Source organism: Gossypium arboreum, chromosome 1 (genome assembly GCF_025698485.1).
Source record: "Gossypium arboreum isolate Shixiya-1 chromosome 1, ASM2569848v2, whole genome shotgun sequence".
NCBI classification, from domain to species: domain Eukaryota; kingdom Viridiplantae; phylum Streptophyta; class Magnoliopsida; order Malvales; family Malvaceae; genus Gossypium; species Gossypium arboreum.
The window spans coordinates 81,144,579-81,162,984 of NC_069070.1; the positions used below are offsets into that span (position 1 = coordinate 81,144,579).

The window sequence follows — 18,406 nt, forward strand, 5'->3', positions numbered from 1 at the left end:
GACCACTTATAATCCTTTAACAGCTCGAGCCAACGTCTTTGTCGCAGATTTAAGTCTCTTTGGGTCATCAAATATTTGAGACTTTTGTGATCCGAGTACACATGGCACCTTTCACCAAATAAGTAATGTCGCCAAATCTTTAAAGGCGAATACGATGGCGGCCAATTCGAGATCATGGGTCGGATAATTTTTCTCGTGTGGCTTTAATTGCCTCGACGCATAGGCCACAACTCGACCTTCTTGCATCAATACGCAACCTAACCCAAGGAGGAGGCGTCACTATAGATGACAAACTCTTTGCCGATTCGGGTTGCACTAAAATTGGGGCTTCATCAAATAAGTTTTCATTGATCGAAACTTTTTGGCATTTCTCCGTCCATTCGAACTTAACATCCTTTTGGAGTAGCCGTCATCGGCGTGGCTATCGTTGAGAAGCCTTTACAAATCGTCGGTAATAACCGCAAGCCCCAAAAGCTTGAACCTCGGTAATATTTCTGAGGCTTCCAATTAAGTATGGCTGAAATTTTATTGAATTGACTCGAATACCGTCTGAATACCACATGACCCAAGAAGCTAACCTCTCTAACCGAACTCACACTTGTGAACTTAGCATATAATTGCTTATCCGTAAAATTTGCAGCACTAACCGCAGTGTTCAAAGATGTTCGGTCTCATTTCTTGAATAGACCAAGATGTCATCAATGAACACGACTACGAATCGATCCAAATATGGTCGAAGATCCGATTCATTAAATCCATAAATACCGCGGGGGGCATTAGTGAGCCCAAACGGCATCACTAGGAACTCATAGTGACCATATCTCGCTCAAGGCGGTCTTGGGTACGTCCAGATCTCGGATTCGCAATTGATAATAGCCCGATCTCAAATCTATTTTCGAGAACACCGAGGCTCCTTCAGAGTTGATCGAACAAGTCATCAATACGTGGCAGCGGATATTTGTTCTTTATCGTCGCTTTATTAAGTCGACGATAGTCGATGCACACCGCATGGTTCCATCCTTCTTCTTCACGAACAACACTGGCGCACCCCAAGGCGAAAAACTCGGGCGAGCAAAACCTCTATCCACCAATTCTTGCAACTGAGCTTTCAACTCCTTTAATTCCGTTGGTGCCATACGATAAGGAGCTATCGAAATTGGAGTGGTACCAGGTACCAATTCGATGCCAAATTCTATTTCTTGAACAGGTGGTAAACCCGGCAATTCTTCAGGGAAAACATCCGGGTATTCACAAACCACTGACACAGATTCGGGTTTCTTTTCTGATTCCTTGTCATCGAGCACGTACGCAAGGTACGCTTCGCACCCTTTTCTTACATATTTTCGGGCCAACATTGCTGATATTACTGCTGGCAACCCCTTTAAGTCTGTAGACTCAACCCGAATTATCTCATTATTCGCGCACCTCAAATCGATAGTCTTGCTTTTGCAATTTACAACCGCATCGTGCATGGTCAACCAATCCAAACCAAGAATAACGTCGAACTCATCGAACGGCAAAAGCATCAAGTCCGCCGGAAAACAAGAACCTCGGAACACTAGTGAACTTTTCTTGCACACTTTGTTGACAAGCACGTAATGACCCAAGGGTTTGACACCGAATTACAAACTCGATGAGACTCAATAGGCAAAGTCTTCTTGGATGCTAAGGTTTCACATATATATGAATGAGTAGAACCAGGGGTCAATCAAAGCAATCACATTTGTATTGAAAAGAGTGAAAGTACCGTAATGACATCTAGAGAGGCACATCCTCACGTGCGGCGTATGGCATAAGTCCTTGCGAGAGCACGAGCCTCGGATCTGATGGTAGCATCTCTAGATCCTCTCGACCGCCATCGACATTGCCCATATTTCTAGGTGGCCTACCTCGAGCAATGGTAGCACCGGGTTTCCACTCGACTTACATTCATTCATGCATCCTCGGGCAATCCTTCATAAAGTGGTCGGCCGACCCACACTTATAGCGGGGCGATCACGAAACCAATAGCTCCCGAATGCCATTTGCCACAATGTGGACACTCCGCCCTCTCTCGGCGATCATTTCCACCATCAGCGATCGAAGTGACTCGTGTGGTCACAGGGGTCGATCGCATCCTCGTCTAGAAAAGCCCAAACGCCTCTAGACCGGCTCGCATCATCTCGAAATCTCTTGATGCTTGTTGAAGAGACTTTCCGAGGACCTCTTTTGGAATTCTCCGGTTCCCACATCAGCTTTTTGTTTCTCCTTTCTAAGCTCTTGACTTTACAAGCTCGCTCAACAAGTACTACGAACTCTCGTATCTCGAGAATGCCAACGAACATCCTTATATCATCATTCAGCCCATCCTCAAAGCATTTACACATAATGGCTTCGGACGAAATGCATTCTCGTGCGTACCGGCTAAGCCTCACAAATTTTTGTTCGTAGTCGGTAACTGACATAGAACCTTGCTTAAGGTCAAGGAATTCCCTTCGCTTTTGGTCGATGAATCTCTGACTGATGTACTTTTTTCGGAACTCGGTTTGAAAGAATTCCCAAGTCACTTGCTCTCTAGGTACCACAGAAGTCAGAGTACTCCACCAATAGTAGGCGGACTCACGTAGCAAGGAGATGGTACACTTTAAGCACTCATCGGGTGTACAGGATAGCTCATCGAGCACCCGGATAGTGTTATCCAACCAAAATTCAGCTCGCTCGGCATCATCATCATCCGTAGCCTTAAATTCAGTGGCCCCATGTTTTCGAATCCTATCGACTAGGGGCTTACTTGACCTTATTTGGTCAGTCACCGGAGGTATTGTAGGTGCGGGGGTTGCATTTGTCGGGAATGGAGGTTGTGGAATAGCCGTGTTAGTTCGAATGTATTGATTAAACCATTCGTTCATCACACTATAAAAGGCTTGCCTAGCCTCGTCATTCGGATTGCTGGCCATAGGTTGAGAGTCCACCGGCGCTGTCCCTTGCGCGGGAGCAGGCGCCACACTCTCCACATCATCAGCTATCGCTCGGTTGGGATCGGGATCCATTGCTATAAACAAACACAAAGTCAAATTGTCAGAAATCACCACACTATCGATTCATCATTTAATGGCATGTATAGCTAGACCCCAAACACATCACGGTAGTCCTAGAATCGACTAAACCGTGGCTCTGATATCAATAAAATTGTAACACCCCGAACCCGAGACCATCGCCAGTGTCGGACACGAGGGGTTAACAAGCCAAGTTCACATATTTTGCCCACCAATTTGACATTTCCAGTCAGGCTGGAAAACTGCGTCACCGTCGCCTTAAAAATCATATCTCGAGTTTTAAAACTCGGAAACTGGTTTCGTAAATTTTCCCTGAATTTAGACTCATGTATCCATCCATGTATTTTTTTCTAGAATTTTTGGTCGGGCCAATTGGTACAGTTTATTAGTTAAAATCACCCATGTTACAGGGATCGACTGCTCTGACCTTCGTGTGTTACAACTTGAATATCTCACTGTACAGGACTTTAATACTGGTGCCGTTTGTTTCTAATGAAACTAGACTCAAAATTGAATCTGTGCATACAAGGCATGACTCTTAATTCTTTCTGGATAATTTATAGCAAATTTTTAAAGTTACGACAGGGAACCCAGAAACCGTTCTGGCCCTGTCTCACAATAGCTTTAATACCTCTTAACATGTAACTCCTATGACTATTTCGTTTCTTCCATATGAAAATAGACTCATCAAGGTTCATTTACATAGCTTATTCACTATTTAATACCATTCCTACAAATTTTGGTGATTTTTCACATTCACGTCACTGCAGGTGGCAGCATCTGTTTTAAGGTAGGTCTTACCTATTTGGTAGTCTCCATGAACCAACTAGTCTTGCCATACATAGGTTCATATATGATCATTTTAACCATGCCAATGGCTGATCATGTGACCAACATTCCCATTTCAATCCATAGTCACATCATGACACCAAATATATACATATACAAACCGCAAATAGTCTAAGTCGATACTTCACTTTTACGAGCCATTTTCGCATGGCCGTACACATATACATCACAACATATTTAACCAACAAGGGTAGTCCTATACATGCCATTTCAAAGTTCAACCAAAATTTATACCAAAATAGAGGCGTTGATAGTGTGGATGACTTGACTTTATTGATCCCGAATCCGATTGCTATCGAGTGAAATCTATAAAAGAGAGCCAAAACAACGGGGTAAGCATTTTATGCTTAGTAAGTCTCAAGGAATATAATCAGCTTTAATTAAAGCAATACATTCACATAACCAAATACATCATTCCATTAATACACATTCACATAGTCATTCTTACTTCACACTTCATCATTATATACTTTCACAAAGTATCGATCAATTCAATAGCTGAAATTCATTAGTCGATTGAGCGAATGTTGCTCAAACATGTCGACTTTCCAATGCACATATAAACGTACCTTATTCTTTGGGCTTTTTGAGCGTACTAATTGAATTTATTACAGCAACCAACACTCACCTCCAGCCCAAGATTCTTGAATATAACCGGATATAACCACGTGCACAAATGCCTTGGTCTTAGCCGGATAGAATGTCTCGCACGAATGCCTTGGTCTTAGCCGGATAGAATGTCTCGCACGAATGCCTTGGTCTTAGCCGGATGTAGCCACTAGCACAGTTGCCTTGGTCTTAACCGGATATAATTTCCAGCATAATTGTCTTGGGGCTTAGCCGGATATCATTCAATTTCTCATGCACACATACATCAATAATCATTGGACATACATATTTCATTTTCGTTACTAAGGCTCAAACACAATTATAATCACTAGCATAATCGCCTTGGGACTTAGCCGGGTATTATTCGGATACTCATACACACATAAATCAATAATCAATACATCCACATTTCATTCCACATAATTCAAGTAAGGTCACTTCTTGAGGACTTACCTCGGATGTTGTCGAGCGGCTTTTACGGCTATTCGATCACTTTTTCCTTCCCTTATCCAATTGTGGCCCTCTTAGCTCTTGAGCTAATTCAAACAAATTCAATTTATTAAAACCTCATTGTGCTAGCTTATGGCGAATATGACAAGGAGTTTAAATGGTCATATGGCCACTCTTTAGCTTGAATACACAATGGTCATGCACATTTTATACTACATCAAGCAATTCAATACAATTCATTCGAGCATCAAGGAAAAGCTAAGGCCATCAATAGGCTACCTAAGGCCGAATATACATGTCCATGTTGAGGCCAATTATGCACTTAATACCACACAAAAACAGCATGCATCTTACTAGTTAATGCTTTGCATATTGTAGCTCAAAACTTATAATATAGCATCAAGCACTCATATATGAGCATGGCCGAATTTCAAGGTGTCCATAGCCATCCAAAACACAAATTTTAACTAACATGCAAGAAGCATGAACCATGCTCATGGATGCATCATGGCCGAATATGACAATCATGCCCCTTTTCAACTTCAATCATGGTTAAACGAAAAGAAAACTCAAAATCTTACTCAAGAGTAGACAATCCATCATTGCATGCATCATCATCAAGCTTCACACTTAGCATGCAATGGCTTTATCACCATAACAACTTTGGCCAAATACCATTTCCATGGCATAACAAGGATTTGAGCCATGGCTAACATGCACATCAAGTTAGCAACCAAAACATGCATGAAACTCCTAACACAACCTCATACATACCTTAATCTTGATGCAAATTTAGCCAAATCTCCTTCTAGATCTCTTCTAAACCAAGCATGAAGCAAAAATCCTCCCCTTTTCCTTAGTATTTTCGGCCAAGAAGTGAAAATAGATGAACAAATTTTTTCTTTTCTTTCTTTAGGATATTCGCCAAGGGCTATGGAGAAAGATGAACACCTTTTTTTTTTTTGTTTCTCATCCTACTAACATTAATTTTTTTCCCATACTCTTATTTTATTATTTCTAACATCCACCACTAGCAAAACATGTTTAAGACATGTTTTCTTTTATATATTCATCACCATGGCCGGCCATTTCCTCTCTTTGGGTAAATTGACATGCAAAACCATTCTTTTGCATGCATGTACTATTAGACCTTTGAAGATTGGCCTATCACCTTTCAACAATGTTTCATATAAGTCCATCTAAATAAATTCACATGGAAATGATCAATTTAATGCATGCAACTTTCACACATGCATTTGCTAACATCATAAACATAGAATATAACTTCTAATTACTTATAAGACTCGGTTTAATGGTCCCGACACCACTTCCCGACTAGGGTCAAATTAGGGACGTCACATATTTTCTGAACGAGATATAGCCATTATGAATTTTTAGTTATGCCTTTTGGATTAACTAATGCACCTGCTATCTTTATGGATTTGATGAATATAATTTTCAGACCGTATTTAGATTAATTTGTTATTGTATTCACTCATGACATATTAATTTACACTAGTGACGAAACCGAACATGCTGAGCATTTGAGAATAGTGCTATAGACTTTGTGTGATAAGCAATTGTATGCGAAGTTCAGTAAATGTGAATTCTAGTTACAAGAGGTCAGTTTTCTGGGTCATATTGTATCAACGTCTGGTATCCGAGTTGATCCGAGCAAGATTTCAGCTATTTTGGATTGGAAACCTCTGAGAAACGTTTCTGAAGTTTGTAGTTTTTTGGGACTTGCCAGTTATTATAGAAGATTCGTAAAAGGCTTTTCTATTATTGTGACTTAGTTAGCGAAGCTACTTCAGAAAGATATGAAGTTTGAATGGTCTGAAAAGTGTCAGAATAGCTTTGATCAGTTGAAAAATTTATTGACTGAAGCTCCGATATTGATACAACCCGAACCAGGTAAAAAATTTGTAATCTACAGTGATGCTTCATTGATTAGACTGGGATGTGTTTTGATGAAAGAAGGCAAAGTCATTGCTTATGCTTTAAGACAGTTCAAGCCGCACGAAAAAAACTATCCAACGCATGATCTTGAGTTGGCGCCATTATCTGTTTGGTGGGAAATGTCATGTATATTCTGATCGTAACAATTTGAAATATCTGATGACACAGAAAGATTTGAATATACGATAGAGAAGATGGTTTGATCTGCTAAAAGACTATGATCTTGTGATTGATTATCATCCGGGTAAGGCAAATGTTGTTGCTGATGCTTTGAGTCGAAAATCATTGTTTGCTTTGTGTGCGATGAATTCTCATTTGGTTATGTCCGATGATGGTTCAGTTTTAGCTGTATTAAAAGCGAGACCTTTTTTTTTACAGCAGATTATCGAAGCTCAAAAGATTGATAATGAGATTTTAGCAAAACGAGCTCATTGTGATTTAGAGTATGATTCAGAATTCAAAGTTGATAAAGATGATTGTCTGAGATTCCAAGAGAGAATTAGTGTTCCAAGAAATCCAAAGTTAATTTAGATGATTTTGAATGAAGCTCACAATAGTCGGTTATCTATGCATCCGGGTAGTACGAAAATGTATAATGATTTGAAACAACATTACTGGTGGTCTGGACTGAAAAGAGATATCTCTGACTTTGTTTCTAAATTTTTTATCTGTTAGCAAGTTAAAGCTAAACATCAGGTGCCATCTGGTTTGTTACAATCGATTATGGTTCCAGAATGGAAATGGGATAGGGTGACAATGGACTTTGTTTCGGGTTTGCCCCTATCTCTGAGAAAGAAAGATGCAATATGGGTTGTAGTTGATCTATTAACAAAATTTTCTCATTTTGTTCGGGTTCAATCAGGTTACTCGCTTGATAAATTAGCTGAGTTATACATTTCTGACATTGTGAGATTGCATGGTGTGCCACTTTCTATTGTGTTAGACAGAGATTCGAGATTCACATCACGATTCTAGAAGAAGTTGCAAGATGCTCTGGGTATGAAATTGCATTTCAGTACTGCTTTTCACCCGTAAACGGACGGTCAATCTGAGGGAGTATTCTGATACTCAAGGATATGTTGAGATGTTGCATTCTTGAGTTTAAAGGTACGTGGGAATAATATCTACTTTTGATTGAATTCGCTTACAATAAAAGCTTTCAATTGAATATTAAAATGGCACCATACGAGGCTTTATATGGTCGCAAATGACGTACACCTTTATATTGGACTGAGCTAAGTGAATATAAGATACATGGGGTTGATTTGATAAAAGAAACTGAACAGAAAGTGAAAGTGATCAGAGATAGTTTGAAAATAGCTTTCGATCGTAAAAAATCTTATGTAGACTTAAAAAGAAAAGACATTGAGTTTGAGATTGGCAACAAAGTGGTTTTGAAAGTATCTCAGTGGAAGAAAGTGCTTCAGTTTGGTAGAAAAGGCAAATTGAGTCTGAGGTTCATTGGACCGTATGAGATTACCGAGCGTATTGGGCCGATAGCATATAGATTGTTGTTGCCACCAGAGTTAGAAAAGATTCATGATGTGTTTGATGTATTGATGCTTCGGCGATATAGATTTGATCCTTCACATGAGATTCCTCCGTCTGAGATTAAAATTCAGTCTGATATGACTTACGAAGAAAAACCAATCTGTATCTTAGCTAGAAAGGTTAAAGAACTACGAAATAAGAAAATCCTATTAGTAAAAGTGATGTAGCATTGAAACGGTATTGAAGAGGCAACGTGGGAGTCTGAAGATGCTATGAAACAGCAATATCCGAATCTGTTCAACGGTAAGATTTTCGGGGACAAAAATTCCTAAGGGGGGAGAATTGTAACAGTCTAGTTTAAACTCTAGTCGAAATAGTGGTTTCGGTACCACATATTAGAGTAAAAAAAATATTTAAATATTATTTTTCGTGTTTATGATATGTGAATGAGCATGTGTGAAAGTCTCGTATGAAAATTTGAATATTTGTATGCTTAATTTTGAAAAAGGACCTAATCGCGTAAAATGTAAAAGTTCCATGCTATTTGTTAAAAGTGCTTATTTGATTTGGCTTTATGATTGTGAGGTCCTTATGAGGTTATTTGACCATTGAATGAATTAAATGACATAAAAGGGCATTAGTTGGTGGAATTTTAATGAATTATAATAAGGTTAAATTGGTAAAAAGCATATTAATGTTATATTACTTAAAACCAAAGTTAAAAATCATCTTATTTCTATCACCCTTGGCTGAAAATACAGGAAAAAGAAAAGAGAAAAGAATAGCTAGGCTTCGGTACTTGCAAGCTTTGATTTAGGTATGTTTTTCTTTCAGTTTTTAATAGTTTCAACGTTTTTGTAATCGTTGCTTCGAATACTATCAAGCCCATGTCTCAATTTTTGATTTTGTTGATGATTTTGAAATGTGCATTGATGAAATTATGAGCTTTGTGATGTTAGCTGTTGGAAAATAAAAGATATATGTTGGGTTGATATATTTTGTCTTTGAATTTTTGGTGATTTTGAGTAAAATGGGCTAAATTGTGAAATTTTTAAATTGAAGGACTAAAATGTGAAATAAATGAAATATGTGGACTAGTATGAGTACTAGGAGAATTCGGCCAAGCATGAGTATATGCAAATTATGTGTATTTTGTGATTTTGTGAATTAAGGACTAAACTGTCAAAATATGAAAATATGAGGGTTAAATTGTAAAATGCCCTAAATGTATGTTTGTGGATTGAATTGGATGACTTAGTGAATAAAAGGGTTAATTTTGAATACATATAGATCAAGAAAAGAGGAATTCGGATTTAAACTGACGAAAGTCGAAGATAATCGAGTAGACGATTCAAATCAACAACTCCGAGTATGAGGTAATTTCGTACATGATAAATGATTTTATTTGTATTTTTTGATTTTTTGATTTTTTTATTTTTTGATTCTATGTAAATTGTGTATATATTTGATTATGGATTGAATATGATGATAAATCAACTGAATTTGACACTAAGTGTTCGATTCAAAATAGCTTCAGCTATAAACAACACTATATGTGTGAAATGGTATAGCTTTAGCTATATGAGGCACTAAGTGTGCGATACCGAGATAGCTTCAGTTAATTTAGATCGCACTAAATGTGCAAAATTGTTCTAGCTTTGGCTAAACTTTAAAGCACTAAGTGTGCGGATGCTTAAAGCATGAATAATTCTTTGGAAAGTTTTAAAAGGTCTGGACGAGAATGAGAATGAAAATGAATAAATACGGGAAGGTTTAGGTATGTACGGTACCTATGTGGTAGATGATATTATGTATATGAAGTTCGTGGATCGGTATAAACATATGGATTGTGTTGGCATAGAATTGAGAGATGAATTGAGAACGAATAAGTGTTTATGTGTTGATGCTTTATATTTTATAAGTTGTTGATGATATTTAGTATGAGCTTACTAAGCTTTTGAAAGCTTACTTTATGTGTTTGCATTGTTTTATAGATATCAAAGCTACTGTGAGCTCGGGGATCGTCGAGGATCGTCACCACACTATCGAATCTCATTTTGGTACCTTTTGAAATAGTATATAGTAAAGTATGACATATATAGGCTAGAAGTACTTTGGATAGGTTTTATAATGTTTATATTTAGCCATGTGATATGGCTTGATATGGTTATGTTTATGTTTATTATTTTGGTATATGAAATGTGATGCAAGATGATCTATTTGATGTGTTTATGAATGGTTAAGAGGAATGGTAAGTTTGGCATGTTTTGGTATGAGATTTGGTCATGAGTTTAAAGATTATGAAACCATATGCGTGATATGATTTTGTCTTATGTTTTGGCACAATTGAGTTGAGTTTATAAGCATGTAAATGGTTGATAATGTTATGGCATGAATGATGTATGGTTTGGTATAGAAATTGGCTGAAGTTGTTGTGTATATATACTTGGTTTGGTGCTTGTTGGTTTGACCCAAATGGCTGGCAAATTGGCTTTTCAAATAGCCTATTTTTGTCCACACAGGAAGAGACACAGGCGTGTGTCTTAGCCATGTGCGACACACGATCATGTTTCATGGCTGTGTATCCCCTAGGGTACCCTATGATTTTTAAGTCAGGCTCAAGCACGACTAATAAACCGTAAATTATACATATTTTTACCCCATGTTTAATGCATTTTATGGATGATTTCTCATTAAAATTAGTAAATCCGATGCTCCTAATGCTTTAATTTCATATTTTATACTTAAGAGACCATAGGAGAGCGAAAGGAATGAGAAAAGGGCCAAAAACGGAGAAAATAGGCCAAAGTACGAAAACAACACGGCCTGGACCTCCTCACACGGGTAGACCACACGGCCGTGTCCATTTGGCAGGCTTGAACACGGCCTAAAGTAATCGAACACGGGTGTGTCACATGGGCGTGTCCCTACCGAGCCCAAGTTGAGTCCAATTCGGAAAAAGCCAATTTTGAGGGTTTTTAGGCATTCCAAAGCCTATAAATACGCACTAGAGGAGGTGAAAATGGGAGACGTAGAAGAGGGGTAAGGAATTACCCTAAGGAAGCCGATTGATCCATCTCAAAAGTCGGATTCATCATCAAGACTGAAGATCTCTCCTCAATTTTCCTTCAAGTGTTTTGGGTTTTCTTTATGTTTTGTATTTTTTATTCTTCTGAGATGTTTTTTTATTTAGTTATGAACTAAATCCCCTAAATTCCTAAGGGGAATGAAACCTAAGACGAATCTTGTTATTATTTTCTGAATCGTGTGATAAATATTTAACTTGTTCTTAATTATGTGTTCTTAATTCTTGTTTTGATATCCCAGGATACTAATTCAAGACACGCTCTTATTCAGAGGAGGAGTAGACCTTGTCTAAGAGTACATTTGCCATAATTAAGCGGAGTTGATTGCGCGCCTAGAAATAGGGTGACAAGATTTTGCCGGATTAGGGTGAAACCTAATAAGGGGAGCCATAGATCGAGTTAATGCAACCCTAGAGTGTTAACTAGAGAAAAGTCTCGGTTATTCAATCTAGGGATTAGGCGTTATTAGTCTTGAATAGGGATAATAACATATCTTAGGGATCTCTATGGAACAAGTTGAATGAATAAATCATCCGATTCAGAGCCAGAATAACAAGTAAAGTCTAGGTGGATTTTTCCTTAGGTATTGTCTCAAGTCAATCGATTTTCCCAAAAGCAATTCCCCAATTCTTTTCTCTGTGCATTCTTAGTTTAAATAATTAGTTAATTAAAACAAACCCCTTTTATTCTTAGGCTAGATAATAAAAAGATAGTTATTACTAGTACTTTTGGTTCCATTGGGTACGATATCTCGGTCTTGCCATTGCTATACTATTGTTCGATAGGTGCGCTTGCCTTTTTGTCGGGATAATAGTTAGTCTAGTTCTAATCTTCATTATAAATATTTATTACTTGTTATGAATCATGCGATCAAGTTTTTGGCGCCGTTTCCGGGGAACTGAAATATTATGAACAGAAATAGTATGAACACTAAATTTTTATTACTTTAGCCATTTATTTTTCTTGCAATTTTATTTTATTTTATTATTTATTAATTTACTTTTTCTCTCTCTTGGCAAGTTTTTATAGTTTATGACTAGATGAAACCCATCAGGACCACTACTTTTTGATGAAGAAATGATCGCATAGTTCGTAGAAATCAAAGAGAAATAAGGCATAGTTTACGATACATGGAGAACGAGTGAGAAGACGATACTCAAACCCCAACCAAAGAGATGGCCGAAAATCCAGGCAGCAATTGCAGCTAATCCAAATCTGCTCCACGTACTATGTATGACTATGCTAAACCTTCTTTAATAGGAACTGAGTCTAGTATCATTAGACCTACTATTGCTGCAAATAATTTCGAACTAAAACCTAACACAATTCAGATGATACAGCAGTTTGTTCAGTTTGATAGTTTGTAGGAAGAGGATCCCAACACGCACTTGGCGAATTTTCTTGAATTTTGTGATACATTCAAAATCAATGGCGTTTCTGATAATGCCTTTCGTCTTTGTTTATTTCCCTTTTCACTGAGAAACAAAGCTAAACAGTGGTTGAACTCGTTACCACAAGGGTCTATCACTACTTGGGAACAAATGACCGAGAAAGTTTTACTAAAATATTTTTCGCTGGCTAAAACGGCTAAATTGCGTAATGATATCTCTTCTTTTGTGCAGATGGATTTAGAAACACTTTACAATGCATGGGAGAGATACAACGACTTACTGAGAAGATGCCCTCACCATGGGTTACCGCTTTGGCGCAAGTTCAAACGTTCTACAATGGTGTGAATCCCTCGACAAGACAAATGATTGACGCAGCTGCAAGCGGAACCATCAACAATAAAACACCATAAGATGCCTATGAATTTATAGAGGAGATGTCACTGAATAACTATCAGTGGCAAGTTATGAGGACAAAGCCAACGAAAATAGCTGGCGTTTATAACGTCGACTCAGTTACTATGTTGTCAAATCAGGTAGAACTTCTCAATAAAATGATTGATAGTTTTCTTGGTTCTATGCAGGTACATCCAGTAATGAGGTGTGACTCAAGCGGAGGAGGTGTGCATACAGAATGCCAATCCTTCAATCCCACAACAGAAGAGAAACAAGTCAACTATATGGGTAACAATAACTTTATATCTCAAAATAACCCATACAGTAATACTTATAATGCAGGTTGGAGGAACCACCCAAATTTCTCCTGGGGTGGTCAAGGAAATCCAAAGCCACAAAATCCTCAGGTCTTTTAAAAGCCAACTTATCAACAAGATAAGAAGCCAAACCTTGAAGAGATGCTCTCAAAATTCATCTCGATGTCAGAAACCTATTTCCAAAATACCGAGACAGCACTTAAGAATCAACAAGCATCGATCCAAGGGCTCGAAACTCAAATAAGCCAGCTGTCTAAACTAATCTCCGAAAGACCATCAGAAAATTTATTTAGTAATACCAAATCCATAGAGCATGTCAAAGCAGTTACACTAAGGAGTGGGAAAGTGTTAGCGGAATCTGAAAAAAAGCTAGCACAAGAAGCCGTGGAAAGTGAAAGGAGGGAAGAAAAACTCAAAAATAGTGACAAACCATTACTAGAGGAATATTCACCACCGGTTCCATATCCAGCAAAATTAAAAAGAGATCGCATTGATGCACAATTTGGTAAGTTTCTCGAACTTTTTAAGCAATTGCATATCAACTTACCTTTTGTTGAAGCTATTTCACAGATGCCTACATATGCAAAATTTTTAAAGGAGGTTTTAACAAATGAAAGGAAGTTTGAGGACTTATCTACAGTAGAACTCAATGAGGAGTGCTTCGCCATACTCTAAAATAAGCTCCCAACAAAACTAAAAGATCCAGGAAGTTTTACTATCCCTTGCTTAATTGGTAATCTGAATATTGAAAAAGCACTAGCCAATTTAGGCGCTAGTATTAATTTGATGCCCTATAAAATGTTGAAACAGCTTGGTCTTGGGGAACCTAAACCGACTAGGATGAGTATTCAATTAGTCGATAAATCTGTTAAATATCCCAGGGGTATTATAGAAGACGTACTTGTAAAAGTAGGTAAATTTATATTCCTTCTTGATTTTGTTGTGCTTGACATTGATGAAGATGTGGAAGTACCCTTAATTTAGGGCGTCCATTCCTAGCCACTGCTAGAGCCGTGATTAACGTGGGCGACGATAAATTGGTACTTAGAGTATGTGACGAGGAAATGATCTTTAAAATTTATGATGCGATGAGATTCTCTACGAAACAAGATGATTCATGTTATTTCATTGACTCTATTGATCATATTACTCAAGACTCTTTTAAGGAAATTGTACAAGAGGAGACGATAGAACCATGTACAGCTCAAGACGAGGAGATAGGTGAGCAACCTAATAACCATCCGTCAAGGCAAGTAGAATACGAGGGTATTAAGATCAACTATGAACTTAAGCAAAAACCTTCAATTGAAGAGCCTCCCAAACTGGAACTTAAACAATTACCAAACCATTTAGAATATGCATTCCTTGGAAATAATTCCATATTACCAGTTATTATTGCTTCTAATTTGCAACCCAAGGAGAAAGAGGAATTAATCCAAGTATTAAAAGAACATAAGAAGGCCATAGCATAGACAATTTCTGACATTAAAGGAATCAGTCCTTCTTTTTGCACCCACAAAATTTTAATGGAAGATGAATACAAACCATGTGTGCAAGTTCAAAGACATCTGAACCTTAACATGAAGGAAGTTGTAAAAGCCGAGGTAATTAAACTTCTAGATGCTGGAATTATTTATCCTATTTCTGACAGTTCTTGGGTAAGTCTAGTGCAGGTTGTCCCCAAGAAAGGAGGCATGACGATTGTGACCAACGAGAAGAATGAGCTAATCCCAACAAGAATGGTTACAGGATGGAGAGTTTGCATAGACTACAAGAAACTAAATGACACTAGAACAAAAGATCACTTTCCCTTGCCATTCATTGACCAAATGTTAAAAAGATTATCCGGACACATGTATTACTACTTCTTAGACAGACTCTCTGGTTACTTCCAAATCCCAATAGCTCCTGAAGATCAAAAAAAGATGACATTCACATGCCCATATGGTACGTTCGCTTATCGTAGAATGCCTTTTGGATTATGCAATACCCCTACTACTTTTCAGCGTTGCATGATAGCTATATTCGACGAACTCGTGGAAGATATCATGGAAGTCTTCATGGATGATTTTTTGGTATTCGGTAACTCTTTCCATCTCTGCCTTAAAATTTTAAAATGAGTTTTAATAAGATGTGAAGAAACAAACCTTGTGCTTAACTAGGAGAAATGCCACATCATGGTTCAAGAAGGTATTATACTAGGGCATAAAATTTCTAATAAAGGGATTGAGGTGGACAAACTAAAGTAGAAACAATCGAGAAATTACCACTTCCTAGTTAGTTAAGGCTATTAGAAGATTTTTAAGACATGCTGGTTTTTATAGAAGATTCATTAAGGATTTTTCTAAAATAGCTAAGTCTTTAACTAAATTGCTAGAAAAAGATATACCTTTTAACTTCGATCAAGAATGTTTAGAAGCATTTAATACTTTAAAGGATAAATTAATTAATGCTCCAATTATGCCACATCATGGTTCAAGAAGGTATTATACTAGGGCATAAAATTTCTAATAAAGGGATTGAGGTGGACAAACTAAAGTAGAAACAATCGAGAAATTACCACTTCCTAGTTAGTTAAGGCTATTAGAAGATTTTTAAGACATGCTGGTTTTATAGAAGATTCATTAAGGATTTTTCTAAAATAGCTAAGTCTTTAACTAAATTGCTAGAAAAAGATATACCTTTTAACTTCGATCAAGAATGTTTAGAAGCATTTAATACTTTAAAGGATAAATTAATTAATGCTCCAATTATAATTGCACCTGATTGGAACTTGCCATTTAAACTAATGTGTGATGTGAGTGATTTTACAGTAGGTGCAGTATTAGGACAGCGAAGAGACAAGCATTTTCAACCTAACTATTACGCCAGCAAAACCTTAACGGCTGCACAAGAAACTATACTACCATGCAAAAAGAGTTGCTAGCTGTGATTTTTGCTTCTGATAAATTTTGATCATATCTCATATTGTCTAAAGTTGTTCTTTACACTGACCATTCCGCCCTTCACTCTTTTAACAAAAACCGATGCAAAACCTCGACTCATCTGATGGATTCTCCTTTTGCAAGAATTTGACTTAGAAATTCAGGACAAGAAAAGGGGCTGAAAATCTAGCGGCTGACCATCTGTCCAGGCTCGAGAAAACCAATACCAGAGAACTAGATGACGTGGAAATAAATGATTCGTTCCCTGAAGAACAATTTTTCGCTATATCTGACTCCGAGGTACCTTGGTTTGTAGACAGCTGCTAACATTATCCCAAAAGGGTTAACACATCAGCAAAAGAAGCAATTCTTTAATGATGTAAAAAACTACTTTTGGGACGATCCATTTCTGTTTTGCTGATGTGCAAATCAAGTCATCATAAGATGCGTTATAGGATCAGAAATATCAAAAATATTGGAACACTACCACTCAGGGCCAACCGGAGGACACTATAGTGGAACAAAGACCGCACACAAAATACCTGAATCAGGTTTTTATTGGCCTTCATTATTCAAAGACGCTATCAGGTATGTTACTTTATGTGACAAATGCCAACGGACAGGTAACATATCTAAACATGATGAAATGCCTCAAAACTATATGCTTTCTTAGGAAATATTTGACGTGTGGGGTATCGATTTCATGGGCCCATTCCCTAGTTCATTTGGAAATAAATATATCTTAGTAGCAGTTGACTACATGTCCAAATGGGTAGAAGCTCAAGCTCAACCTACTAATGATACTAGAGTGGTAGTACGTTTCCTTAAAAAACTCTTTTCGAGATTCGGAACACCTAGAGCAATTATCAGCAACAGGGGCACTCATTTTTGTAATACCCAATTTGAAAAAACCCTTAAGAAATACGGAGTTCATCATAGAACGGCCAACCCATACCATCCTCAAACTAATTGACAAGCTGAAGTAGCAAACCGAGAACTCAAACGGATCCTTGAAAAAATAGTAGAATCAAACAGAAAAGACTGGGCAATAAAAATTGACGATGCCTTATGGGCTTACAGAACCATTTTTAAGACTCCTATAGAGACATCACCTTACAGACTTGTTTATGGAAAAATTTGTCATCTCTCATTCGAACTGGAGCATAAAGCTTTTTGGGCTATTAAATTTCTAAACCTTGATCCCGAACTTGCAGGAAAAAATAGGTTGATGCAGTTGAACGAACTAGATGAATGGCGAGCCAATGCATACGAAAATTCACGCCTATACAAGGAAGCAACAAAGTGGCGCCATGACGTTCGTTTAAAACAACGGAAATAATTTGAAGTTGGGGATATTGTCTTACGATACAACTCAAGACTCAAATTGTTTCTCGGGAAACTAAAATCATGATGGTTAGGACCCTTCGTGATTCAATCTGTTCATCTATATGGCACGATAGAGGTAAGTCACCCATCATATGGTACTTTCAAATTAAAACGGACAACGTCTCAAACTTTATAATGGTGAGGAATTTAAAGTCGATGGAGAGGAGCTACGACTCCACAAACTGCCTTGAGCATACTAACAAGGTAACAGTTGAGCTTAGACTATAAACAAGCGCTTCTCGGGAGGCAACCCGAGTACTAACCATTTTAAATTATTTTAAATTCAAATTTTAAACATCTAGGTCACTAATAGAGTATTTGAAGCACAGGTTCCCGACACCACACGGCCTGTAACACGATCGTGCTTACGACTACGTGTACCAGTACGGAGGGAAACACGGCCGTATGATACAGTCGTGCAAAAACAGGGTAAATAATTTCCCCAAAACACGGAATGCGATAAATCCCCATGGCCGTGTGACATGGCTGTGGGTGAATTTGATACACACACGGGCG

At 37.7% G+C, this 18,406-nt stretch overlaps 1 non-coding gene across 1 annotated transcript; it reads right to left on the bottom strand.

The window, feature by feature from the left end:
- Window positions 1-13,068: 13,068 nt before the first annotated feature.
- LOC128282437 (small nucleolar RNA R71) lies at window positions 13,069-13,175 on the bottom strand. Its single transcript, XR_008272706.1, has one exon. It is a non-coding gene; the product is annotated as a small nucleolar RNA R71 (small nucleolar RNA).
- Between the last annotated feature and the right edge of the window lie 5,231 nt (window positions 13,176-18,406).